The sequence below is a fragment of the Triturus cristatus genome, chromosome 7 (assembly GCF_964204655.1).
Source record: "Triturus cristatus chromosome 7, aTriCri1.1, whole genome shotgun sequence".
Taxonomy (NCBI): Eukaryota; Metazoa; Chordata; class Amphibia; order Caudata; family Salamandridae; genus Triturus; species Triturus cristatus.
Window position 1 is genome coordinate 618,964,384 of NC_140590.1, and position 12,798 is coordinate 618,977,181.

Consider the following 12,798-nt stretch of genomic DNA (forward strand, 5'->3'; position numbering starts at 1 on the left):
CGCTGCCCACATTGCACCCCTCCCAAAAACCTTATGGGCGTCTTGGAGTTACACCCAAGGTGAGCTTGCCCTTATCCCCAGATCCCGCCCATTCTAATTTCTTTTTGTCATTTTTGTCATTTTTATACATATATTTATTTATTTATTTTTTATCCTGAATCCTGTCAGTGATATAAAACCCAGTGTGCTCAGCTCCCTACTTAATCTAGCAGTGATATTAAATCCCAGGCCTGTCCTTAAAATCACAGGTGTATGCAACAACACTTTTTCGCCTCACACCCAGGATCTATTACAATCTACCTCCCGGCTACCATCATCTACTAGATCCTTCTGAAATTTCCTTCAACAGGGCCTGAGCCTCTTCCAGGTCCGAAAACAAAAAAAACTTTCCTTTCACCAGCACTTTGAGTTTAGACTGGTGTGCAATTGTAGCTTGGGCACCATGAGCTTTAAATAGATGGAGAATTTTAACAAATTCTTTTCTCCGCCGAGCAGCGGCTGCTGTCATGTCTGAGAATATTCTACATTTAGAAGTCTCCGTAACTGGAAACTGATTTATTGCTGGATTCAGTCTTTAAATACTTTGGCAGGAACCTTTGGCTGAATAGAGTGTAATCGGAAGATACAGGGGTTACATGCAATGTGGTTAGGCAAGGCCTCATCAGCAATTTAGTAACTGAAAAGGGCCCAATAAATAAGGGGCAAAATAGACTGATGTATACATAGATGGCTGAAAAGGTCTGTCAGATCACAACCCTTTGTTGAGTGGATTACAGCAGGGTCCTCCAATCTTTTGTGTAATAAGAGTTAGTCATGTTAAACTAACATCATCGCAAGCTACTAATATTATTAGTGTTGTAACTGTGACTACATCGGACAAGATTACAAGAGTGAGCACCATGTCCAAGTTTACGCGTAGTGATCACCTCAGTACATCCGGAGTGTTGCCAGCAGTAATTTAAAAAAGACTTTGTCAATGGAATACATGGACATAGGTAACACATGACAGCCACAGTGCCTGTGGCACTAAAATCATCATATTAGTCAATAGTCTCTGCACATGATTTATCACTCAAAATCACATTGGAATATATTTTGATTATTCAACCCTTTTTCTCAATACTTTAACTAATGAGTTTTGAAAATACACACATTTTCATCTTGGAATACAGTTTTGTCATACATCTGTTAATTTAACCAAGCAAAAAGTTCCAATTCAGAAGGATGCACAGAGAAGAGCTACCGACTGGAAGTTTTAGCGCTACCAGTAGCTCACGAGCTACTTGTTGGAGACGCCAGGATTACAGTGAAGGAAACCATATGCAGTGATCTCCTCCTGGAAACTGCAAACTGCATACAATAAGGGCTTGATTACGAATTTAGCGGTGCGGTGGCGGAACCTCCGCACCGCCAAATTAGTGTGAGAACCGCCCGCAGTATTAGGACTTTTTTAGTCACTGGCGGGTAGTTTCTTTGGTGTTCCCACAGCGCTGCCTATAAAATAGGCACTGCAATGGGAACGTCAAAGGAAGTTCCAGCATGGCATGAAGTGTGAAGACCATGCCATGCCGGAACTGGGGGTGCATGCACATAGGGGGGCACATGTCAGGTCGACCAAAACACATCAGGTAGGTTCACCAACAGTGCAGATAAATAGGAAGCTGGCATACAGACTAATGCCCATGATGGGATAAACAGGTCCTTTGGAGACTGTTAAATAAAAACCAGATCCAGAACATAGATACTGAAACATTCCTGTCAGAAATAAAGCTCACAAAGTACTCCTGAAACATATGCATCAGTTAAATCAAGCGACTGTAGAAAACAAATCAAAGAGGACATGACGGAAATGACCCCTGTGAAAACTCCAGGATTTGATGGGCTCTGGTTGGACTTTTACTAGACCTCCTCTGACCTGCTGGCTCGAGACTGGCAGTAATGAATTCACTAGAGAAGGGGATGCTTCATGATACCACTGAAGTATTTGATAGCATTGCCAAAGGCCAGGAGGGACCCAGGAGTGACCCAACTGATAAAACCTCACACAAACCCATATCCAGGCTCAGTACAGACTATAAGATATTGGATAAATTATTGTACCATTAACTGTATTACCTAATCTGGTGATCAATGAGATTTTATACCCAAGCAGAGCAGCTCAGTGGATATACAGTGATTGTATAGGATATCGTAGGGTATAATATTGGAGAACACACCTAGGAAAATAGATTGAGCGATAATCCTTTCTATAGACTTCATAAAGGCACTGGAGTCACTCAAATGGCAATAATTGAAGGCTTTATTGCGCAAGATGGGATTTTGAGGAGAATGTAATTGATGGCTCACACTACTTGTTAGACCTGGCATCATTGGCATGAGTCTCTCCTCCATTTTTTTTCTGTTTGCCTCCTCTGTTTACGATGTTTTTGCTGGATTATTGCTTTGGGCACTGTGCCACTGCTGATCAGTGCCACAGTGCAAGTGCTCCCTATGTTAAATTGTTACATTGATTGGTGTTACCATGATTGGCTTGGTTGACTTACTGTTCAGACCCTAGTCTAGTGCACTGCGTGTGCCAAGGGCGTGTAAGTTAACTGCTGCTGGTGGGCTTGCAGCACTGGTTGTGCCACCCACAGAAGCAGCGTGTAAAATGTGTCTCAGGCCTGCCACCGCAGCGCCTGCGTGCAGTCCCTGACTGCCATGTTGACTTGGCAAGGAAACCTACTTGCCAGTCTCTAAACCTTCACTTTGCCACATTTCAGACACCTCTATGGTAGGCCCTAGGGCAGGGTGCATTGTTGGTAAAAGGTAGGTCATGCCCTGATGTGTGTGGCATGACCTAATAGTGAATTACAGCCATTTTCGTTTTTCACTATTGAAGGGCTACCTGCCTCCAATAGGCCAGACTGGGCAGACTGATTATTAACTCCATTATAATCTATCTGACTCAGGGAGCATGGTAGCAAGTCGAGTTTAGTATCCCTGAACTCAGAATTTAATAACACACCCTTTAGGATGGATGGTTTTTAAATTCTATGTTTGAAAATAGCACTTTTAGAAAGTGGCTATTTTCTTGTCCAACTATCTACCGGTCTCTGCTGGTTTGGTGTGTGTGTCAGGGGCTGGGTGGCTCCAGAGGTCTGAATGAGTCAGTGTGGGGTGAATGGGGCGTTTACACATAGAGTGAGGGAAGAGTAGCCTGCCCTGCCTGACACAATACTGGCTCCACTTCCTGCTGGGCGACTGATAGCCCTGCTCCTGCCAGTGACAATACTGGCTCCGCCTCCTGCTGGGCGGCTGAGGACTCTGCCCTGCTCAGTGAATAGGCCAGGTGCCTCTGCCTGGCAACACCCACAACAAACCTGAGATGGTGGGAATTTCCCTGTTTGGACAAAGGGACCAAAGGAGAAATGGGGTATAAGAGAAGGACCCCTGAACCAAGAACTCAGATCACTTCTGACAAGGAAACCTGTACCAAGGACAAGAAGCCTGCTGATCTAAGGACTTGCCTCCCCTTTCTGCCAGAGTGCTGTTTTGCTGTGGAGGAACCTGAAAGCTGCTTCTTTATTTTTGCCAAGGAACAAGGAGAGAGGAACTTGGTGTGTACTCTCTAAAAGCTTGCTAGAAAATCTCCAAGGGCTGGAAGAGTGCCAGTCTCCTGTTGAAGTCACAGGGCCAAAGGACTTCACCATCTACTGAATTGCTGAATTGCTGGAAAGTGTTGTTTCCAGTACACAAGGGAAGATCTGCAGTCTCGACGCCGCCGACGCCGACGCCGAATCCAGCTCGACATCGTGAGTAACGGCTCCAGTGTCCCGAGCCTTCGACGCCGGCCGCCGGGCCCGATCGACGCCAGCAGCAACGCCAGTGAGCAGTGGGTATCGGCCCCGGCTCCAAGTGACCCCGTCTCGACGCCGGTATCGACGCCAGTGAGGAGTGAGTATCGGCTCCACCTCCAAGCGACCCCGTCCCGACACCGCTGCTGATCGCATCGACTCGACGCCCTTCTCGACGCCGTGAGCGCTGCTCCGGCCCGACATCCCTCGACGCCGCTGCGGATCGACCCGAATCCAAGGCACGATCGACGCCGACCTCGACGCCGACATCTCGACGCCGTGGATCATCGTTTTGTTCATTCCCAAAGGTACTGTGTTTGTGGGGTCTGTTGCAACTCCAGGCTCGACGTAGCGCTCCTCGCGGTCGACGCCGAACCTTGGGAATATAGTAGACTTGACGTCGTGTGACTCCTGTGGGGGTTACATTGTTGCCAAAGAACTGTGCTCAGAAGAATACTTAATTTTGTTGCTAAAGAACTATTTGCCAAGAAGAAACCTTACTTGAACTATTATTTTTCCTTCCAAAGAGTATTTATTAAGACTGTGGTATATTTTTGTCGTTATTTGGTCTTGTGCTAAGCCTTATATAAAAATACTATTTTTATAATAACTTCTGTGTCGTGTCCATCTGTAGTGTATTCACTTTATTACTGTATGTGGTCATAAATGCTTAACACACTGCCTCTGAGATAAGCCTGTCTGCTCTGCCAAGCTACCAAGGGGGTAGCAGGGGTTATCTGAGTGTGTAATCCCCTTTCCCTGACTAGAGTTGGTTGGTCCCTATTTGTCAGAAGTGTATACCTCTGCCAACTAGAGACCACCGGTTCTAACATTGGTGGTCAGCGGTGAGGATTTGAACTTTGCATTTATGACTCATGTGCAGTGATTAGTGTACGCTACATAGTGAAAGCAGACCATAACGCAGCCACAGTCTGTTTGGTAGGATATTCTATTTTTGTTCTCCGCTTTCCTGGAGCTTATTTTCTTAAACACTGCCAGTTTTGACCATGGAGAATGCCCGAGCTACTACACCTGTGGAGATTGTTGTGGGGGAATTTGATAAGGAGAAGATAGATTCCTACACGCTAAAAGATCTAAAAGGATTTTGCAAGCAGTTTAAAGTTCCTACCACAGGTGTCTCAAAGAAAGAGGGCTTCCTCAAAGCGCTGAAGGCCTGGTTAGAGGCCAGAAATCCCTCTGATCCGGTGGGGGTACCGGAAGAGGAAGAAGAAGAGGAAGAGGAAGAGCCCACAGGTGGGCCAGTGTCATCTCCAGGCAGTAGTGCGTCCTCTAGGAGCCTTTCCGCCGAAGAATTAGAAGACAGGGAGAAGGAGAGGGGGTACAAGTTAGAAATGGCAAAACTTAAATTAGGAGGGCAGTTGGAATTAAAGAATGCAAGAAGCAAGAGAGAAGCTGAAATGGAGAGCAAAAGATTAGATTTTGAGAGAGAGAAATTAGCGTTTGAACGTGAGAAGATGGTGAGGGAGATGGAGCTTAAAACTAAGAGTTTAGAGTTGAATCCCTCTGGTGGCAGCACTCCATCCGTGCCTGCAGAAAGTAGGTTTTATTTTCCTAAGGATGTGATCAAAGATTACAGTAAGAATGAAGATATTAGCCAATGGTTTAAAGCGTATGAGTTAGCATTGTTGGCCCACCGGGTCCCTGAGAAAGATTGGGGAACGGGGTTGTGGAGCCGCTTTACAAATGAAGGGAGAGATACCTTGTTGAGCCTTCCTGCTGAGGATAGGATGTCTTATACTCATATGAAAGATGCTTTAATGCTGAGATATGGCCTAACTCCAGAAAAGTACAGACAAACCTTTAGAGAATGTAAGAAGTTGCCTGGTACTACGTGGGTTGAATATGTGTCTTTTTTCTGCAGAACCATGGATGGTTGGATAAAGGGTAGCAAGGTTGATAGTTATGATGCTCTTTATGATTTGTTTGCTTGGGAGCACTTGTCTAATAACTGTTTTCCAGAGCTACGCCAGCACCTTGTTGATAGCAAGCTATCTAACCCTAGAAAACTTGCTGAGGAGGCGGACCGCTGGGTCAGTACCAGGGTCCACAAGGGTCCAGTGGGAGACTCAGCCAAGGGTGGGCAGAGTCCCCAGCAGAAGAGTGGGGGGGGACAGGGGTAAACAGAGGGAGTTTCAGAAAGGGCCCCAAAGTAGTCCCCAAGGGAACCAAGGGAAGGGTTCCCAGCCTCCCCCTGTAAAGAAGCCAGAGGCCCCGACAGGTAAACCTGTTCACAGGGGCCCCATGACCTGCTATGCCTGTAAGCAGGTGGGACACCGTTATTATGATCCCCAGTGTCCCATGAAGGATTCGAATGCACCGCCGCGTGCACCCCCTCGTCAGGTAGCGAGTGTAGCCCTGGGAGGGGATGAGATGGGTGCCCCCGGTGGGTGGGGTCCCGCAGAAATGTCCCTGGTCTCTTTAGGAGACGTGGAAATGGTCCCTCCAACCCCTCTGCCTAGTAACACTAAAAAATATAGGCAGTGGGTGACCATTAATGGCCATAGGGTGGAAGCTCTCAGAGACACCGGAGCGAGTGTGACAGCTGTCAAGTGTCACTTGGTGTCCAGAGAGCAGGTGGTCCCTCATGCATTCTACCCCGTTGTAGCTGCTGACAACTCACAGAGTCAGTGTGAGGTAGCTCAAGTTCCCTTTGAGTGGGGGGGGGGGTCTCAGGTACTCTTCAGGTTGCTGTGAGGCCCGCCATGCCTGTTGATTGTCTCTTGGGCAATGATTTGGAGGACTCCCCTTGGGCTAAGGTGGAGTGCGATAGAGCGTGAGGCATTTGCTGTGGTCTGAGCGCTGAAGAAGCTAAGACCCTACCTGTTTGGGACTCACTTCCGGGTTCAGACAGACCACAGGCCCCTCAGATGGTTAATGCAGATGAGGGGTGAGAACCCAAAGCTGTTGAGGTGGTCCATTTCCCTACAGGGGATGGACTTTACGGTGGAACATCGCCCTGGTACAGATCACGCCAATGCTGATGGTCTGTCCAGATTTTTCCGCCTTAGTGATGAGGACTCCCTGGGTGAAGGGTAGTTCTCCCCACATTTCAGCTGGAGGGGACACGTGTTAGACCTGGCATCATTGGCATGAGTCTCTCCTCCATTTTTTTTCTGTTTGCCTCCTCTGTTTACGATGTTTTTGCTGGATTATTGCTTTGGGCACTGTGCCACTGCTGATCAGTGCCACAGTGCAAGTGCTCCCTATGTTAAATTGTTACATTGATTGGTGTTACCATGATTGGCTTGGTTGACTTACTGTTCAGACCCTAGTCTAGTGCACTGTGTGTGCCAAGGGCGTGTAAGTTAACTGCTGCTGGTGGGCTTGCAGCACTGGTTGTGCCACCCACAGAAGCAGCGTGTAAAATGTGTCTCAGGCCTGCCACCGCAGCGCCTGCGTGCAGTCCCTGACTGCCATGTCGACTTGGCAAGGAAACCTACTTGCCAGTCTCTAAACCTTCACTTTGCCACATTTCAGACACCTCTATGGTAGGCCCTAGGGCAGGGTGCATTGTTGGTAAAAGGTAGGTCATGCCCTGATGTGTGTGGCATGACCTAATAGTGAATTACAGCCATTTTCGTTTTTCACTATTGAAGGGCTACCTGCCTCCAATAGGCCAGACTGGGCAGACTGATTATTAACTCCATTATAATCTATCTGACTCAGGGAGCATGGTAGCAAGTCGAGTTTAGTATCCCTGAACTCAGAATTTAATAACACACCCTTTAGGATGGATGGTTTTTAAATTCTATGTTTGAAAATAGCACTTTTAGAAAGTGGCTATTTTCTTGTCCAACTATCTACCGGTCTCTGCTGGTTTGGTGTGTGTGTCAGGGGCTGGGTGGCTCCAGAGGTCTGAATGAGTCAGTGTGGGGTGAATGGGGCGTTTACACATAGAGTGAGGGAAGAGTAGCCTGCCCTGCCTGACACAATACTGGCTCCACCTCCTGCTGGGCGACTGATAGCCCTGCTCCTGCCAGTGACAATACTGGCTCCGCCTCCTGCTGGGCGGCTGAGGACTCTGCCCTGCTCAGTGAATAGGCCAGGTGCCTCTGCCTGGCAACACCCACAACAAACCTGAGATGGTGGGAATTTCCCTGTTTGGACAAAGGGAACAAAGGAGAAATGGGGTATAAGAGAAGGACCCCTGAACCAAGAACTCAGATCACTTCTGACAAGGAAACCTGTACCAAGGACAAGAAGCCTGCTGATCTAAGGACTTGCCTCCCCTTTCTGCCAGAGTGCTGTTTTGCTGTGGAGGAACCTGAAAGCTGCTTCTTTATTTTTGCCAAGGAACAAGGAGAGAGGAACTTGGTGTGTACTCTCTAAAAGCTTGCTAGAAAATCTCCAAGGGCTGGAAGAGTGCCAGTCTCCTGTTGAAGTCACAGGGCCAAAGGACTTCACCATCTACTGAATTGCTGAATTGCTGGAAAGTGTTGCTGCCAGTACACAAGGGAAGATCTGCAGTCTCGACGCCGCCGACGCCGAATCCAGCTCGACATCGTGAGTAACGGCTCCAGTGTCCCGAGCCTTCGACGCCGGCCGCCGGGCCCGATCGACGCCAGCAGCAACGCCAGTGAGCAGTGGGTATCGGCCCCGGCTCCAAGTGACCCCGTCTCGACGCCGGTATCGACGCCAGTGAGGAGTGAGTATCGGCTCCACCTCCAAGCGACCCCGTCCCGTCACCGCTGCTGATCGCATCGACTCGACGCCCTTCTCGACGCCGTGAGCGCTGCTCCGGCCCGACATCCCTCGACGCCGCTGCGGATCGACCCGAATCCAAGGCACGATCGACGCCGACCTCGACGCCGACATCTCGACGCCGTGGATCATCGTTTTGTTCATTCCCAAAGGTACTGTGTTTGTGGGGTCTGTTGCAACTCCAGGCTCGACGTAGCGCTCCTCGCGGTCGACGCCGAACCTTGGGAATATAGTAGACTTGACGTCGTGTGACTCCTGTGGGGGTTACATTGTTGCCAAAGAACTGTGCTCAGAAGAATACTTAATTTTGTTGCTAAAGAACTATTTGCCAAGAAGAAACCTTACTTGAACTATTATTTTTCCTTCCAAAGACTATTTATTAAGACTGTGGTATATTTTTGTCGTTATTTGGTCTTGTGCTAAGCCTTATATAAAAATACTATTTTTATAATAACTTCTGTGTCGTGTCTATCTGTAGTGTATTCACTTTATTACTGTATGTGGTCATAAATGCTTAACACACTGCCTCTGAGATAAGCCTGTCTGCTCTGCCAAGCTACCAAGGGGGTAGCAGGGGTTATCTGAGTGTGTAATCCCCTTTCCCTGACTAAAGTTGGTTGGTCCCTATTTGTCAGAAGTGTATACCTCTGCCAACTAGAGACCACCGGTTCTAACACTACTATATTCCATTGAACGGCTGGGGTCCACACAAGAATTACATCGACCTCCGCTGAAACTCTCAGAGGCACAAGACACAGCCTAGTGTTAACAGTGTTATTTGCTTTGGCAATTCAACCACTGGCCAGTTTCTTGAGCGCCACCGAAGGGAGAGGGGTATACTGCTGGCAAATGACACACATATTTTGTCTCTATAAACGGATAATCTAATGCAAAATTCTGAGGGGTGGTTCTATGGAATTCGGAGACACTACTGAAGCTCTTGATGTCTTCAGGGCGCTTTCAGGTATGAAGGTAAACTGGGCATTGACCTAAGTGTTCCTGAGCAAGCCAAATATAACTGACCCTCCGACTGGATGGATTAGTAACTTGAATATCACCGGCGAACCTACAAAATGTAGATATCTGGGGATCCAGATTCACTAAATGGACCTGGAGTTGGTGAAGGGGAACCTGGGCAGGGCTACTGCTGCTCCAAAGGGTTGTACACAATTTTGGAAGACTGTCTACTGAAAGTGCCAGGCCATATTGTGCTTTCAAAAATTATATTGCTCCTTTATGTTTTGTAAATTTGCTGATATCCACACCTAGGAAAATATTTAGGCAGATGAACAAATTACTGTCGGACCTAATAAGGAGAAAGGAAAGACATAGGGTGGCACTAAATCAGTTAAAATTAACAACAAGAGAACGAGGTATGCGGGGGCCTTACTTTGAATTATATTATCTCGCAGCCCAGCTTCAGTGGGTAGCACGAGGGCTGGATGGAGTGCAATTACAAGACACAGGGGTTACATGCAATGAGGTTAGGCAAGGCCTCCTCAGCCATTTAGTGACTAAAACGTGACTATTAAATAAGGGGCAAAATAGACTGATGTATACATAGATGGCTGAATAGGTATGACAGGTATAAGACTTAAATCCCAGAAATCACCCTTGTGGGAAGACCTGGCCCTGGAGGGTATCTTACAGCAAATCAGTTGCCATCATGGCCAGAGGTCAGGGAAACCGCTGCTCAATTGGCACTTTGACAAATGTGCAGTAAGTAATAAAATAACATGGACTGTCACCAGATACGTTTCCTAGGTATTGAACACTATAGACAGAGCAATTCAAAAACTATAGGGTCATACGGATTCAATCATTTTTACTAAATACACAAAAAATTACTTTACACTTTAGAAAATGGAAACACCTAATGACATGAATATATATAGAACTAATAAACATCGCAAGTGTAGACATTAGAGGTCTGAAATACAAATAGAAAGTGGATTTCGACAGGAAGATTAATGATAAGGAATGGAGTCATGTTCTGGCTTACGCACATACCATAAACAGGAGCTCTAAATTCAAATATATTCAATAAAATTGCATGCACCGAGCATATTTAACACCAACAAAAAAAGGAAACTTTTTTGCAACAACACTATTAAATGCCCAGGTGCGCGGAAATAGAAACGGGGTTTTTCCACATGATTTAGGGTTGTCCAGAATCTAGGGATTACTGGATGGACGTCACAGCGAAATTAACTGCAGTAACAGGGAGGGAAGGCTTAAACTCTCCAGCAAAGATTACAAAATCTGAGTAGCAGGTTTCTGGACCTGGCCCTACTGCTGGTCAAGAGGGAAGTGGTCATGATCTGGAAGTTGCGCACTGCCATGGATGTCACATATTGCCATTTATGGTCCAGCGGACACAGTCGGTGAGTAAATGGCCTACCTGGAGAGGAAAAGAGGGTATTAAGTTTCCTATGCAAACACGAGCCCAATGGGCATTATTTCTTTGGTATGCTACCTCAGTTCCCTAGTTCTTTGTACCCACTGTTATTGTTGTTTTACATGAATGCAATTCGTTTCATATGTAAGACCAGTACTTGAAGATTACTGTGAGCCCCCTGGGTTTGAATTTTCATTTGAATAAGTCCAGACTGGATGGCAGTTGACACCGATTTAAAAACACAGACCGCGCCCTGATGAAGGTTGCGCTACTTATTTCCATCAATCTGTAACTTCTGAAACGCGCGTCGGTGCACCTCTGTTTACTTATATTCTTGTCTCATAAAATATAACTATAGAATTATAATTGTTATTATTATATGAAATAGTCTTTAGGACCACATGACTGTCCTTGATATGTATTTTTCTCTTTAAAATATGATTATTAGTGATTTTTTTTCCCTTAATTTGTTATGTAGTTAATTATTTTTGTTTTTGTTTTCATTGTTTCTTACGTGTTCTATTTGTTTTTCAATGTATGTGGAGCTCACAAATGTTATTAATTAAACTGGTTTGACGTATGGTATCTTTATATCATACACATACTGTTTCTATATGTAGATTTTGGAGAAGTTTATGTTGAAGTTTGTTACAACTATCCTCCTCGATTCGTCTCCTAACTTATTTAGTTACTCAGGGACCCTCTTTGTGTATTTGATAGGAGTAAGTTTTGTAGTACTACTGTATTACTACAAAATGTACTACAAAGTGCAGTTTGTGAATCAAGCCCTAAGCCACAATACCAATTGCAACTCTGACAAAAGTAACTTACACAATTTGGTGTCCATGTGATCTGATATATACTGGCCAAACAACACAGAAAATCAGTGTGAATCGTTGTGAGGATTATACAGCAAAATAACAGAATTAGATATAAAACAGAAAATGAATCTTTGGATTCTCAGTACCTTTTGCTCAATCACAATGAAACAGACATCGGGTGCCAAGTAGTAGAACTCATTATGACACCACTCGGGTCGGTAGTCTGTCCCTATTGCAAAAACAAATGCAAATGTTGGTGGATGACTAGATGTGACTACCATTACACCGGGTGAATGGAATCCTATGATCTGTCTGTAAGAAGTCTTGCACTCCTCTTTGCATCCCATTACAGTATTAAGACATCTTGAGTCATTGCTTTTTGCTTCGATTCTTTTGTAATGTGTAAGTTGTCTCCACTCCTTAATCCTTAGAATGTGAGCCATCTGTGGACAGAGACCTCCACACTTGAAACATAAGAAAATATGTTGCTTTTGAGTTTCAACCATGTCCCTTCCACAGTGTAAAGTGGTAGGCCCACTCCAGGCCTACCAGTGCAAAAATGACTTAGACACTATGGTTGCCATCTAGAAATGGACCCTGAGTGGTCCGGCTCCCTTTATTTATACTCTTCAGCAGCGCCTGTCCTCTGGAGTACTTGTCCCACATGTTCCCATTATGCAGTGGCCTGGCGGCTCATTATATCTCTTCCCACTTTGTTTATGTCCTTGTCGTATCTTTCAGTCGCTGATAACCTCTCTCTAATGGTGCTCTGAATTTCCACCCCAGGTGTCTATCCCTGATCGCTTCTCTGTCTCCAGATCATATTGAAGGGTTCTTCAGAATCCCGCCTTCAGTTGGCTGGGTCATTTCTCTGTAACTCAACAATAGACCTGTTCCCTCTATTTGTGTGTGCAACTATTAAAGTGCACCATATAATTGAACAGGCAGCTTCGTGCTGTCAGAGCAGATGAACCAAGTCTCCCTTCTGCCCTCATTTGATCAAAAATCCCTATTTCCAACT